Source organism: Lissotriton helveticus, chromosome 2_1 (genome assembly GCF_964261635.1).
Source record: "Lissotriton helveticus chromosome 2_1, aLisHel1.1, whole genome shotgun sequence".
NCBI lineage: Eukaryota > Metazoa > Chordata > Amphibia > Caudata > Salamandridae > Lissotriton > Lissotriton helveticus.
The window spans coordinates 358170886-358186020 of record NC_136059.1 but is presented as its reverse complement, the minus strand read 5'-3'; the positions used below and the strand labels follow the sequence as shown (position 1 = coordinate 358186020).

General features: G+C 49.3%; 1 protein-coding gene across 4 annotated transcripts in view; it reads left to right on the top strand.

The window, feature by feature from the left end:
• The window catches only part of CPLANE1 (ciliogenesis and planar polarity effector complex subunit 1), a 2766109-nt gene that overhangs the window by 1547144 nt on the left and 1203830 nt on the right, over nucleotides 1–15135 (top strand). The gene's annotated exons all lie outside the window — the stretch shown is intronic.

The window sequence follows — 15135 nt, the reverse complement described above, 5'->3', positions numbered from 1 at the left end:
TATCTGTGGAATCAGCAGTTTTCACAGAACACCTCGATGTGTAGGCTGCAATCCCCCGGTTGTGCGACTGTTCCTTCATTTGGCTGACAGCACCGGGACAACAAAACAGGTGTGCTGATTGCTTTTACAACATTAATCTGAAAGAAACAGAATAGTGTTAGATTCCTTACCTTAGAATATCTTAGGATCCAGGCGTCAGACTGGATCCGGAAAGTTTTCATCAGCAGTACCCTTGCGCGTCGGTAGGCGTCGTCTGCGGCTCCGCGTCCGGCATCGTGATCGCCGGGATGATGTCGTCGGAGTACTTAGACGCTGCCCTCGTGCGCTGACGTCAGTTCTTCTTTTTTTTTCCGCACCAGTAAGCGCAGATCCGGGAAGAGCAGTTACCCAAGTCATTTTTTGACGAACTTTTTGGCCTATTTTTGGCTATTCTTTTCGAGTCAATATCGACACCTGGTGCCGGTAGGGATGCCCGGGTTCAAGCCGTGCGACGCCTGTCACCGCCTGATGTCGGTGACCGACCCCCACTGCCGGTGTCTCTACTGCCTCGTGCCCCGACTGCTGGGCCTTGACCTCGAAAGCTAGGTGGGAGCGGTCCGGTAAGCTCCTCGAGATCCGGTAGTCGGCTTCGCGCCGTTCGAGGTCCCGGTCGAGGAGGAAGTCGAGGGACCGATCGCGGAGCCGCAGCCATTGACGCACGTCGAGTCACCACCACTCGTCGGGCTCGAAGTCCTCTGGTAAGTCGAGGAAGAAGAAGTCGAAGAGGCGTCTCAGGGTTCGGGTGACACCACTTGCGCAGCTCCTCCGTGTCAGATTTAGTACCTGAAATTTCTTGATATCCGCAGGAATGCCAGGCTGAAGATGAAGCTTGCTCCCAACTCCCTCACACCACTGCGCCAGATTTCTCTTGCCTCAGTGACGCGGGGGAAAGGGGAAGTGGAAGAGACAAACAGAGAGACTGCCCACACTAGAATCTTCACCTCGAATGTTCAGAAGAGAAGAATATTCTTCCTGCAAGATTTAACACACATTACTAAGTTCATGCAATTTAATGTTAACAGTTAATTCCCAAACTCTCTCTCTCACTCTTTCTTTACCTGACTTAGTGTGAGCGTTAGCCTCTCTCAAGAGAGTCTCTGTATGGAACTCTACTGCCAAGTACTATCGCCAAATGAATACATGATGAAATGCAGACTGAAGATATAGGTGGTACACAAGAATATATATATATATTGTTATCTACTTGTAGACACAGTCTCTTGAAGAAGAGTTCCTTAATGTCCATTCACTGGAAATATTCAAATGGCTATGACTATAGAAGTTCCAATGCGGCGCCTCTTGAGGTCAGAAGAGGGCGCTCTTGAATAACAAGTAACTGCTCAAGCTCCTTAAAGTTTTACAGCTGAGTTCAATGGGGTTATGACTTCTCTGGTACTCAGTCAGTCAGTCAGTCTAAAAACTTTATTCGGTTAATTAAAACCATAAAAGCAATACATGATACAAAGATAAATTTTTTATAAAAAACAATTAAATCAGTAGAGGGAGTTGATTGCATTCCTGCTTAAAAACAAAGGAAAGGGAACGTTAATAAAAAGGGATTTGGTAGATACAGGGAACACCTAAGGTTAACAGTATATAAATTTCACCGGAGTATATACTAACAATCAGTTTTCATGAGTTGATAGTGCGGCAGTTCTTACTCTTTTCTGTCTGGTGGCAGCTACTAAAAAACAGGCTACGCCATAAGCGACTGGCACTGAGTTCAACATCTGTAAATATAGTAATGCTGGCCGTACCTGAACGAAATTTAAAGGTTTTAAAATAGGCACAAGAAATTTTTTCCGCAGGACCAAATAGTGCTCACACAGCATGACCAGATGCAAAGTGTCCTGTGTTGAGAAACAGTCGCATGTACAGGGAGGAGAATTTTCTGGAGTACCCCAATCTGTATACATACCAAGGATGAGATGGATCAAATTAAATCTGAACCTTATGAGCAGAAATCGATGATAGGGCTTTGTGACATATTTTAAATAGGGTTCCATCTCTGTAGTAGTGGAAAGTTGAAAAAGTAATCTGACTGTAGGTTTACTGATTTCAGCCGATTCTCTTTCGCCTTCCAACAGAGATCGAAAATGTTGCTTCACCCACTTTGCATCCTCTTTTTTGAGATATTGCGGAAGAGAGTACATTTCCGGACGCCCTAGGCTCGCACATGCCGCTCTAACATATGCTAGCCATGGGATAGTAAGAGCTTTATCTAGAGATATACAATCCTTAAGGATGGAGTGATTTAAACCGATTTCTTCATTGGTCCAGGTTTTAATCCAGCAAAGTACTGGGGACATTTTTAGAAGATCAGTGACGTACCCCATACCTAGTTCATTATGCGTTGAATGTGTGGGGGAAGATTTCGGGAGAGTCAACAAGGCCCGTAAAAAATTATTTTCGGCAATTTGTATGCCTGAGACTGGAACATAGCCCCAAATATCTGCCCCGTAGGAAGCAATTGCCAAGCATTTGGCTCTATAAATCCTGGTCATTGCTTCCATAGGTTTCGAGCCCAATTTTTTCGAAAAGCTCAGAAGTGCTGTTGTTGACCTAATTACTCCATTTTCCTTGAGTTTCATTTGTGGCTTCCAGGTTCCTCTCTGGTACTCATTGCGTCATGAGCAACCCCCCATTCGAAATAGCATTAAATTAGAGAGGAGTTTTTACAGATGAGATGAATAAATGCTCCAAAAAATAACGCAAAATGTGACCTGATAACCATCACATAATAGAGTTCCAAAAACAAGGAAAAATCTCACCAAATGCTCGGTGACTGCAGCTTCTAGTACACGAAGCCTGAAGAGAATAAACTGTCTCTGTTGCTGACAATGCAGGAAGGCTGAGAGGAAGAACTGCGAGCGAACAAACCAGCTCCTCAGCAGCCGTCCGTAGTACTGAGGCGAACCGAGAGCTGGCAAATCTTCCGAGACCTGAAGCCTGCCGACAGAAGCCGACTCAGGGACTGGAACTGGGAAGGACTAAATGCGCCAATGCTCAAACAGGGTACAAATTCTCAGGTCTCACAGGAAAAACCAAGGAGAGCGCGAACTATACATCCGCCTCCCGAAAATGAACGGTTGAAGTGCGACGTTTAATTAACCCTCGCGCTCAACGTTCAGCTGCGTTAAGAATTCAATGGGCAACTAGAGCGCTAACCTCTAGAACTAACAGTGGCAACAGGGAAGTGCCTGGCCTGGCTCAATCTGTATGTAGCGACCAAAGAGCTCCAACTTGTTAAGGGGTATGGGCTCATTACGGGTAGGGAAAACTTGTACCTGGGAGCAACTAACCTCGAATGACTTGCAGAGAGACCGATCCTGACAGTACCCCCCACCAAAGCCCCCTCCCTAGGTTTCTGTGGATAAGTCTTGTGAAACTCCCTAACCAATCTTGAAGCGTGGATATTAGAACTAGGCTCCCAGGATCGTTCTTCAGGACCATAACCCTTCCAGTCAACCAAGTAAAAAACTTGACCTCTCCTGATCTTGGAGTCCAGAATTCTTTTTACTTCAAATTCCTCAACAGAATCCACCAACACTGGAGCAGGTGGTAGTACCTTACGGAGATTAGGAGGATGTTTCCTGATTAATGAGACATGGAAGGTTGGGTGAATCTTTAAAGTTTTAGGTAAGAGTAATCTAACACTCACTGGATTTATCATTCTGTCCACATGATAAGGACCCACAAATCTTGGTTGAAACTTTCGATTACCTCGCAAGCGCATATGGCGCGTGGAGACCCAAACTTGATCCCCAGGTTCGAAAACTGGACTCTCCTTACGACCCTTATCTGCCTGTCTCTTGAAAGCTGCCTTTGCTTTTACTAAATTAGAGGAGGCAACTTGGTAAGCTAATTGTAACTTCTGAATGACTTCTCCAGCCGCTGGAACGTCCACAACGACTCTGCCCACCAACATGTTGGGATGCCTGCCAGAATTCAAGAAGAAAGGGGAAAACCCAGTGGCTGAATGTACAGAGTTATTGTATGCAAATTCTGCTGGACTAAGCAATGAAGGCCAATCTCCCTCTTGTTCCATAAGATACAAACGAAGGTACTGCTCTAGATCCTGATTTACTCTTTCCGTCTGTCCGTCAGTTTCTGGGTGATAACCAGTGGACAGACGAGAGTCAACCCCCAAACCCTTTAGAAAGGATCGCCAGAATCGAGACACAAATTGGGGGCCTCTATCAGAAATGACTACCTTAGGAATTCAATGCAGTTTCACTACATGTTGCACAAACAAGGAGGCTAGTTCGGTTGCATTAGGAAGATTCTTTAGAGGGATGAAGTGACTCATCTTGGAAAACTGATCAACCACCACCCAAATGACCGAATTCCCCTGACAGGATGGTAGCTCCACAATGAAATCCATTGACACGGTGTGCCACGGATAAGGAGGTACAGGTAAAGGCATAAGGAGGCCCTGTGGAGATTGTCTAAGGCTTTTACCTTTCAAACACTGTTCGCAAGTGGCAACATACTGTCGAACCTGAGCTTCCATACCGGGCCAAAGAAAATTTCGCTTCACCAACTCCAAGGTCTTTACTACTCCCTTGTGTCCAGCCAACGGTTGATCATGGAACATTCGAATGGTTTCTTCTTGAAGCTTTTCACCAGGAACAAACATTTTTTCTTGAAAAAACGGTTTCCCATCTTTTACTGAGCGATTAGGACCTTCAGATTCCCAATTCAAATAGTTCTCCTTCTGAAATTCCAGTACAATCTTTTCCTCCAACTCATCAACCACAGAGACCGCAACTATCTTCTCCTGAGGAATGAGATATTCTTCTTGTCTTGCTTTTGGATTTTCTCCCACATTTAACCGAGATAGAGCGTCAGCTTTCCCATTCATCACTCCTGGTTTATAAGCGAGTACAAAATCAAAATCAGCAAAAAACAGTGACCATCGAAGTTGCCGTGGAGTCAAAGTTTGAGCAGATTTTAGGAATTGCAAATTTCTATGGTCAGTAAACACTGTGACTACATGTCTGGCCCCCAGTAAATAATGTCGCCACTCCAGGAAAGCATCCTTGACTGCCAACAACTCCTTGTCAGCAATGGCATAGTTGAGCTCTGCGGAGGACAGTTTTCGTGAATAATAAGCAACTGGATGAAGTTGTCCTGTCTTCTTGTTGCGCTGAGATAAAACTCCCCCAATGGCCTGATTGGAAGCATCAGCCTCCACAAAGAATGGTTCCAACGGGTCAGGGTGTTGCAAAATTGGAGCCGAGATGAAAGATTCTTTAAGGAATTGAAAAGCCTGCTCAGCCTCAGATCCCCAGATAAATTTTTCATTTTTTCGGAGTAAACGGGTGATTGGACTCACCTTCTCAGAAAAATTCTGGATGAAACGCCGATAAAAATTGGCGAATCCCAAAAAACTTTGGATTTCTTTCACGGTACTTGGGGCAGGCCAATCTCGGATTGCCTTAAGCTTTGATTCATCCATTGAGACACCGTCTGGAGAGAGAATGAAACCCAAAAACTCCACCTTGGTGGCATGAAATACACATTTCTCCAATTTTACGTAGAGCTGATTCTTCAGGAGGCATTCCAAGATGGTTCGAACATGCAAAACGTGCTCCTCAATATTCTTGGAAAAAATAAGTATGTCATCAATGTAGACGACTGCAAATCGATCCAAAAACTCCCGAAGGATATCATTTACAAAGTGCTGAAAAGCTGCAGGAGCATTGCACAACCCAAAGGGCATCACCTGGTACTCAAAAAGCCCGAATCGGGTTCGAAACGCCGTCTTCCACTCATCCCCTTCAGCCATCCGAACCAGGTGGTAGGCTCCCCTTAGATCTAATTTGGTGTAGACATGGGCCTCCTTCACCTGGTCCAAAAGCTCAGAGATGAGTGGCAACGGGTAACGATTCTTTCTAGTCACCAAGTTCAAGGCTCTATAGTCAATGCAAGTCCTCAAGCTCTTGTCCTTCTTTGGAATAAAAAATAGAGGGGAGGAAACTGGAGACTGCGAAGGTCTTATGAATCCGTTTGCCAGGTTCTTATCAAGATATTCCTTTAAATGCACATTTTCAGACTCCGAAAGAGCGTAAATACGACTGCAAGGAAGTGATGCTCCTGGCTCCAATTCAATGGTGCAATCATACTCCCGATGGGGAGGGAGCTTCTGCGCTTCTTGTTCAGCAAAAACGGATTTCAAATCTAGGTACTGCTCCGGTACCTCTGGCAGATCCACCAAGCAAATCATCTGAGGTTGATTAGCCAGACAATAAGATTCACGTGACTCCTTCTCCAGAGGAAGCGGATGAAAACAATGTTCCAAACAATATTCAGAATTCAAATCTACAGTTCTTCTGGCCCAATCAATCTTCGGGTTGTGTTCGGTTAACCAGGGCAGGCCCAAAATTAGCTGGAATTGAGGGGCGTCAATTAGACTGAAGCAAATGAGACTGCAATGTTTTCCGGGACCACAAACCGAAATTACTTCGGTATCAAATTCAATCGGACCAGAGGATAAGGGAGTACCATCTACTGCCCGCACCGGCTCTGGTTTGACCTTTCTTACAAAATTAATTCCCAACCTTTTGGCAAAGAGAATATCACAAAAATTTCCGGTGGCTCCAGAGTCAATCATTATTGCTACTGTTGCACATTGATCTTTTCCAAAATGAATTTGACAGGAAAGAATGAGATGCGGAGCGGAGAACTGCATAGTATTGGACAAAGACTGCTCGGGAGGAGCTGACTTAGATTCTGCGTCCACCAGAGCAACTCCGTCTACTGGTGGAGCTTGTCTTTTACCCATGACGACGTCTTAGGGCTTCGAGGACACTCCTTGACAAAATGTCCAGATCCTCCACAGTACATACATAATTTTCCGACTTTTCTCTTTTCACGTTCTTCCTTACTAAGAGGTCCACGGACCGTCCCTATTTGCATTGGTTCTTCAACGGTAACTTCTTCCTTAGATTTTACTCCTTCTGAACGAATCCGATCAAACCTGGGAGGAATAAATCGATTTTCCTTTCGCCGCTCAGAACGCCTCTCAGATTGTCTCTGATCAATCTGAAGAACTAGGTCGATTAATTCTGACACATCTGTAGGTCTCTTCGGAATCTGAGCTAGACCGTCCTTCAATTCGTCTCTCAGACCTCTGTAGAAAATCGCCGCTCTTTTTTCTGATGGCCATTTTGTTTCCACAATAAGTTTGTTAAACTGTGCTAAGTACGCTACTAATTCACGATTCCCCTGTTTCAAATCTAGAAGCTCATTGTCTGTAGTTTGAGAGATTGCTCTTCGATCAAAAATTCGTAAAAATTCCGTCTTGAACTCTCCAAAGTTGTATAACACGGGGTCATTGGTGGACACTAAAGGCAAAGACCAGGCCGCTGCATCCCCACTCAGGTACGACAGCATGAACGCCACCTTGGATTGGTCCTCCTTGAAAATGATAGGTTTGCAAAGAAAATGCAGCGAACACTGCGTGACAAATACCTGTGCCTTATTTGGATCACCCATAAACCTTTCTGGAGGGGCTAACGGGATAGTAGGGGACATGGCATGCACCACCTGTGTGGTAAGCTCTGAGGAGGATGGGGAAGGATAAAAGGTTTGAGACTTCTGGCCCCCAAAATCAGGTCTAGGACTGATTGTGAGTTCATTTAAACGTTGACGAAGGAAACTAGTCTCCTGATTTGATTTCCTAACTTCTTCTCTGGTCTCTATCAACTGCTTCTGTAAGCCTTCCAATATTGACCCCAAGGCCTTAACATCAAATCCTTCTGCCATGGCAGCCAGGCGGAAAGCAACTGCGGGCACTTCAATCTGTCAGATTTAGTACCTGAAATTTCTTGATATCCGCAGGAATGCCAGGCTGAAGATGAAGCTTGCTCCCAACTCCCTCACACCACTGCGCCAGATTTCTCTTGCCTCAGTGACGCGGGGGAAAGGGGAAGTGGAAGAGACAAACAGAGAGACTGCCCACACTAGAATCTTCACCTCGAATGTTCAGAAGAGAAGAATATTCTTCCTGCAAGATTTAACACACATTACTAAGTTCATGCAATTTAATGTTAACAGTTAATTCCCAAACTCTCTCTCTCACTCTTTCTTTACCTGACTTAGTGTGAGCGTTAGCCTCTCTCAAGAGAGTCTCTGTATGGAACTCTACTGCCAAGTACTATCGCCAAATGAATACATGATGAAATGCAGACTGAAGATATAGGTGGTACACAAGAATATATATATATATTGTTATCTACTTGTAGACACAGTCTCTTGAAGAAGAGTTCCTTAATGTCCATTCACTGGAAATATTCAAATGGCTATGACTATAGAAGTTCCAATGCGGTGCCTCTTGAGGTCAGAAGAGGGCGCTCTTGAATAACAAGTAACTGCTCAAGCTCCTTAAAGTTTTACAGCTGAGTTCAATGGGGTTATGACTTCTCTGGTACTCATTGCGTCATGAGCAACCCCCCATTCGAAATAGCATTAAATTAGAGAGGAGTTTTTACAGATGAGATGAATAAATGCTCCAAAAAATAACGCAAAATGTGACCTGATAACCATCACATAATAGAGTTCCAAAAACAAGGAAAAATCTCACCAAATGCTCGGTGACTGCAGCTTCTAGTACACGAAGCCTGAAGAGAATAAACTGTCTCTGTTGCTGACAATGCAGGAAGGCTGAGAGGAAGAACTGCGAGCGAACAAACCAGCTCCTCAGCAGCCGTCCGTAGTACTGAGGCGAACCGAGAGCTGGCAAATCTTCCGAGACCTGAAGCCTGCCGACAGAAGCCGACTCAGGGACTGGAACTGGGAAGGACTAAATGCGCCAATGCTCAAACAGGGTACAAATTCTCAGGTCTCACAGGAAAAACCAAGGAGAGCGCGAACTATACATCCGCCTCCCGAAAATGAACGGTTGAAGTGCGACGTTTAATTAACGCTCGTGCTCAACGTTCAGCTGCGTTAAGAATTCAATGGGCAACTAGAGCGCTAACCTCTAGAACTAACAGTGGCAACAGGGAAGTGCCTGGCCTGGCTCAATCTGTATGTAGCGACCAAAGAGCTCCAACATGTTAAGGGGCATGGGCTCATTACGGGTAGGGAAAACTTGTACCTGGGAGCAACTAACCTCGAATGACTTGCAGAGAGACCGATCCTGACACTCCGGAGCCGCAGGCGTCGCATCCGGTCCCATACCCTCCTGTCCCTGGACTGCATACGACGCCGGAGGAGATATGTGACTTCCTTGTGGCCATGAGGACTCACTTCCCTCCGTTGAGGCCTACCGGCGCGCCTTCGGGCCCCGCAGATCCGACTTCGGCCCCGGTGCCGTCGAGGGCTTCGGCCCCAGCGCCGTCGTCGACTTTGGTCCCGATGCCGCAAGGCTCAGGGGGATCCAGGCCTGGATCCCTGTCTACGCCGGTCGATCTTACGACTCCTCCACCGGCGCCGACCCCATCGGTGTCACTCCCGGCGTCGTTTTCGGACGATGACGCCCCCGGTTTCAGTCCGGGTCCGGCGTCGGAGCAGCGCCGCTCGGCTCCGTGTCCAGCGTCGGTGGGTGAGCAATTCACCTATGACCCGGCTCCGTCATTTCTGCCTGTTTATCAGGACACGGATGAAGGAGAGGACTGGGAGGGGTCTGAGGGTCTCTGGCACAACAGTTTGGGGTTGCGGTCTATCAACACCGCTTGCCTTTTGGGCCGATACACCCACTCTTTGTGGGACACGGTTGCGAACATGCTGCTCCAGTGTCTGGAGGAGGCCCAGGCACGGCTCGCCCAGGCACTTGCCGAGGGGCAGGATGCAGCATGCTACTCCATCAGATGTGGGCTTGATACCACGGACTCGCTGGGCAGAGCAATTTCCACGACGGTGGCAATCCGTCGCCACGCCTGGCTGAGGTCCGCCAATTTTTCAGGGGATGTCCAGGCCACGCTCATGGACATGACCTTTGATGGCCATTGCCTTTTTGGCGACAAAGCAGACAGTGTTCTTGAGCGTTTCAAGGACTCCAGTGCTACGGCCAAGTCCTTGGGCCTGTTGGGCCAGCGCCAGCAGACTTCTGCTTTTTGCCCCTTTCGTGCCCAAGGAAGGGGCACCCCCACGCGTTCATACAGCCACAGCTCGCAGAACCAGCCTCAACGCGATCGCGGACGTGGTAACCGCCGTGGCAGTGCCGGGGGACAACAGCAAGGTCGGTCCACATCCACTCCCGCAGCATCTGCCTCAAAGCCTTCCTAGTCCGAGCTTTCAACCCATTCGACGCCAGTGGGGGGCAGGGTCCACCATCACCTCCTCCACTGGCGCTCCATCACGTCGGACAGGTGGGTGCTGCAAATCATCCAAAGGGGCTACTTCCTCCCCTTCGAGGCGACCCCTCCAGCCATTCTACCGCAGTACCACCGCATGTCGCGGGATCACTTGCAACTTCTGCAGGAGGAAGTTATGGTCCCCTTGGCCAAGGGGGCCATTGAGCGCGTTCCTGGGCCAGAAGTAGGACGTGGTTGCTACTCCCACTACTTTCTGGTACCCAAGAAGGGCAAAGGAGGCCTACGCCCTATCTTGGACCTCCGGAGCGTCAATGGCCTCCTCCGGAAGGAGAAGTTCAAGATGCTGACTTTAGCTCAGGTTCTGGCTGCCCTAGACCCTGGAGACTGGATGGTAGCGTTGGACTTGCAGGACGCATATTTCCACATCCCCGTCCTGCCGGCCCACCGGAGCTACCTGCGGTTTACGGTAGGCCACAAACACTTTCACCAGTGCCCCTCGGGTGTTCACGAAAGTGATGGCGGTGGTCGCAGCTCATCTGCGTAGATCAGGGGTTTCAGTCTTCCCCTATCTCGACAACTGGTTGTTGAAGGCAGGCTCGCCCTAGACAGTCGTCTCCTACCTCCAGGCTAGGGCCGACCTCCTGCACTCACTGGGGATCTCCTTCAACGTGCCGAAGTCACACCTGTGCCCCTCTCAGAAGCTCCTTTTCATCGGAGCAGTTCTGGACTCGGCGCAGTTTCGGGTTTATCCTCCCGAACAGCGGGTGCAGGATATTCAGGCGCTGATTCCGATCTTTCAGCCTTTATCCCGAGTTTCGGTCAGGTTGACGCTGCTGGTCCTGGGGCTGATGGCCTCCTGCATCCTACTGGTGCATCATGCCAGGATGTGGGCTCTGCAGTGGGACATGAAGTTTCAGTGGGCACAGCATCAGGACAACGTGTCTGACCATGTCCTGATCTTGGAGGGCACTGCGAGTCAGTTGCGGTGGTGGCTCACGAACCGCGATTGGGTCAGCGGCAGATCCCTCTCCCTACCCCAACCGGAGCACGTAGTAGTCACGCAATGTCATCAGTTCTGCGTGTTGGAATTTCCAAGGCGGCCCTCGCTTGGAGACGCTTTTCGTCGCGAGTCGAGCTGCGGTCTGTTGTACACCATTCCGCCTATACCACTTCTGCCCAGAGTGCTGAAGAAGATCAGGTGCGACCGAGCCCAAGTCATACTTGTGGCTCCGGACTGGGCACGAAGATACTGGTATCCTGAGCTACTCAGCATGTCTGTCGATCCCCGATTCGTCTGCCTCTTCAGGAGGACCATCTGTGGAAGCAGCAGGGGACGGTCGTCCACTCGAACCTGTCCACTCTCCACCTATATGCGTGAAGATCGAGCGGCGACAGTTGAGGCTATTTGACTTGCCTCCTGAAGTCTGTGATGTGTTTCTGGCAACCAGGCGTCCCTCCACAAAAGCGGTATACGCCTGCAGGTGGAACAAATGTGTGGCATGGTGCACAGCAAAGGCTGTGAATCCACTTTCTGCCCCCCTTTCAGAGGTTCTCCTCTTCCTTCTTTCTCTTGCCCAGCAGGGCTCTGCTCTGGGCACTATCAAAGGCTATCTCTCGGCCCTTTCAGCCTTCTTAAGGCTTCCTGATCAGCCTTCTCTTTTCAAGTCCCCTGTTGTAAATAGATTCTTGAAAGGCATCACACACATGTTCCCTCCTGTTCCCTTCTTGATGCCTCAGTGGGACTTGAACCTTGTACTAACTTATCTTATGTGCGCTCCCTTTGAGCCACTTCAAAACTGTCCTCTTCGTCTTCTGACTCTTAAAACTGCATTCCTGGTTGCCATCACCTCTACCAGGAGAGTGAGTGAGCTCCTTTCCTCTCTGTCCATCCGTACAAGGTTGTTCTGAGGACTCGTCCTTCTTTCCTGTCCAAGGTGGTCACAGCCTTTCATATCGGGCAGTCTATCACCTTGCCCACCTTCTTTCCGCCTCGGCATCCCTCGAAGGAGGAAGCGAGGCTCCACCGTCTGGACCCAAAACGTGCACTCTCCTTCTAGACCGCACACCCCAGTTCCGGGTGCACGACCAGCTCTTTGTTGGTGACGTGGGCGCTAAGAAGGGACGGGCGGTGCACAAGCTGACCATCTCTCGGTGGGTCATTTTCTTTATCAAGGTTTGCTACTCCTTGGCTAAAAATGAGCCTCCTGTGAGGCTGCGCGCCCATTCCACTCGGGCCACGGCTGCTACTACTGCCCTGGGTCCTTGCAGGACATCTGTCAGGCAGCTACGTGGGCCTCGCTGCACACGTTTGCTAGGCACTACTGCCTGGACAGCCAAATCCAGATAGATGGCTTTTTCGGCCGTACTGTTCTCCAGGACTTTCTGGTGTGATCTTGGTTCGCAGACCCACCACCGGGGTTGGTATTGCTGGGTTATCTATTCTAAGGTAAGGAGTCTCACACTAACCTGTTTCTTTCAGATGCACAAGTTACTTACCTTCGGTAATGATATATCTGTAAGAAACAGTAGTTAGTGTTAGATTCCTTACCTTAGAATATCCCCAGGCGTCAGACTAGATCCGGAAAGTTTTCATCAGCAGTACCCTTGCGCGTTGGTAGGCGTCGTGGGCGTCATGATCGCCGGGATGACGTCGGAGTGTAATCAGGGGGCAGAAGGCAAGAAAAACTGCACAAACAGGGTGGCAGAGGCAAGAAAAACGGTGGCAGAGGCAAGAAAAACGGCACAAATAGGGTGGCAGAGGCAAGAAAAACGGCACAAACAGGGTGGCAGAGGCAAGAAAAATGGCACAAACAGGGTGGCAGAGGCAAGAAAAATGGCACAAACAGGGTGGCAGAGGCAAGAAAAATGGCACAATCAGGGTGGCAGAGGAAAGAAAAACGGCACAAACAGGGGCACAAACAGGGTGGCAGAGAAGTGCAATCAGGGGGCAGAAGGCAAGAAAAACGAGTGCAATCATGGGGCAGAAGGCAAGAAAAACTGCACCCACAGGGTGGCAGAGGCAAGAAAAACAGTGGCAGAGGCAAGAAAAACGGCACAAACAGGGTGGCAGAGGCAAGAAAAACGGCACAAACAGGGTGGCAGAGGCAAGAAAAATGGCACAAACAGGGTGGCAGAGGCAAGAAAAACGGCACAAACAGGGGCACAAACAGGGTGGCAGAGGCCACAAGAAAGCATTAGAAACGGGGTTGCTTACAGGTGTTCTGTGGCACGGGATGGCCTGGCACCAGTGGCCATAACTCTTTCTGCTGGTAGAAGCTCGCTGCCAGCGGCAGCCAACAGTGACAAGCAACAAACAGCCCATACTTGACTTTACTATGCAAGACATCTGAGGGATTCGCTTGTCATTGGTGTGGGCAGGCACAAATGGTCTGCAACGTTGTGAAACCATGTGGTATTCGATCCATTTGAGCTAAGTACATTTAGTTGTGTTGAAGTCTGCAGTTAATGTAGCAGATGGAGGATTATGTGGCAAGTGTAGTAAGTGCATAATTATGCAGAAAACGCAGCGGCCATAGAATAGCATAATTCAAATGCCCTTTAAATTACACCCCACGTAATCCCTATATTCAGAGTTGGGGGTGGTGCAACGCATGCCTTGAGGAGACGCCACAAGGGACAGGGGGCAAATGAGGTGGGGTAAAAAAAACACACCCCGGGGAGAAGCAGGCCAACAAGGGGGTGGGGTTGTGGTAGTAGTTTGCGATGGAAACCATGAAACGAGATGCTATGCCAGCCGGACTACGCTAAATGCGTGGGAATTGGAAATGTATTGTGAGTATGGAGAGGGGAGGGATGGACAACAAGTGGGTTCGGGGAGAGGGTTAAATGAGGCAAACATGGGGGCATGATGGGGACAGATGCCAAGAGAGCTCGGAGAAGGGGAGGAGGAAGGAAGGAGGTCCGGATATAGGGAATTCGGAGGGAGAGATATAGAGAGGTGGGAGGAGAATATATAAGGACGCGTGAGAACAGCCTGCGGACGGACCTCAGAGACTGAGCCACGCCGTACCCTCTGTGCACGGCAAGCGCGGGCAGAGCTCACTCGCCGGGTGTATGACCTGCGGGGGCTGTCAGCAGGAGCAGAGCCCTGGAGAGGCACAGACCAAGACCACAGGGAGTCTGTGCACTTCAGCGGCAGCCTGCTCCGGGCTCCCCGGGCTGAGTTCCCCTGGGACCAGGCAAAAGCCGAGCTCAAAGGTCCCGAGCCCACAGACCGCGGGGGGTGGGTACACTCGCTGCCAGTACAGAGCAGAGACTGCGAGGCTGCAACAGGAGCAGAGCCGCCCCAAGAGATATACTCCTCACAGTCACAGACCTCGTGTCTGGAGCACCACAGACCTCAGAGCAGAACAGAACGTAAGAGACCACGGATCACAGGAAAGCAGATCGTGCCACAGACCACGCACAAAATCGGAGTAAACAAGCTGCTCAGGATACTACAGACCACACGGATCAGTGTGCCACACACCACGGATCAGAGCAAGAAAAACACGAGTAGAAAACGTACCTGTGGCAGCGCATGGCCCGAGATCGCAGATCCGGACCAGAATACAGTAACCCAGTTAAACTACGAAGGTACGGTGTGGTGTCCGCACGTCCGGCGCAGGAGAAGAAGGCAAGAGGACAGCGAGGAACAGCTCACCTTCACTGCGAAGGAAACAAAATGGCGGCCCAAAGCTCCCAAAAATTTCGGAATCGGGGGCGTGGTTTTGCTGTTTTGAGTGACAGACGACGTCACTGTCTAAAGAACAGCAAAACTTACGCCCCCGAATCCGAAAAAGACGGGGCTAAATCGGAGTGATGCATCTCTCCT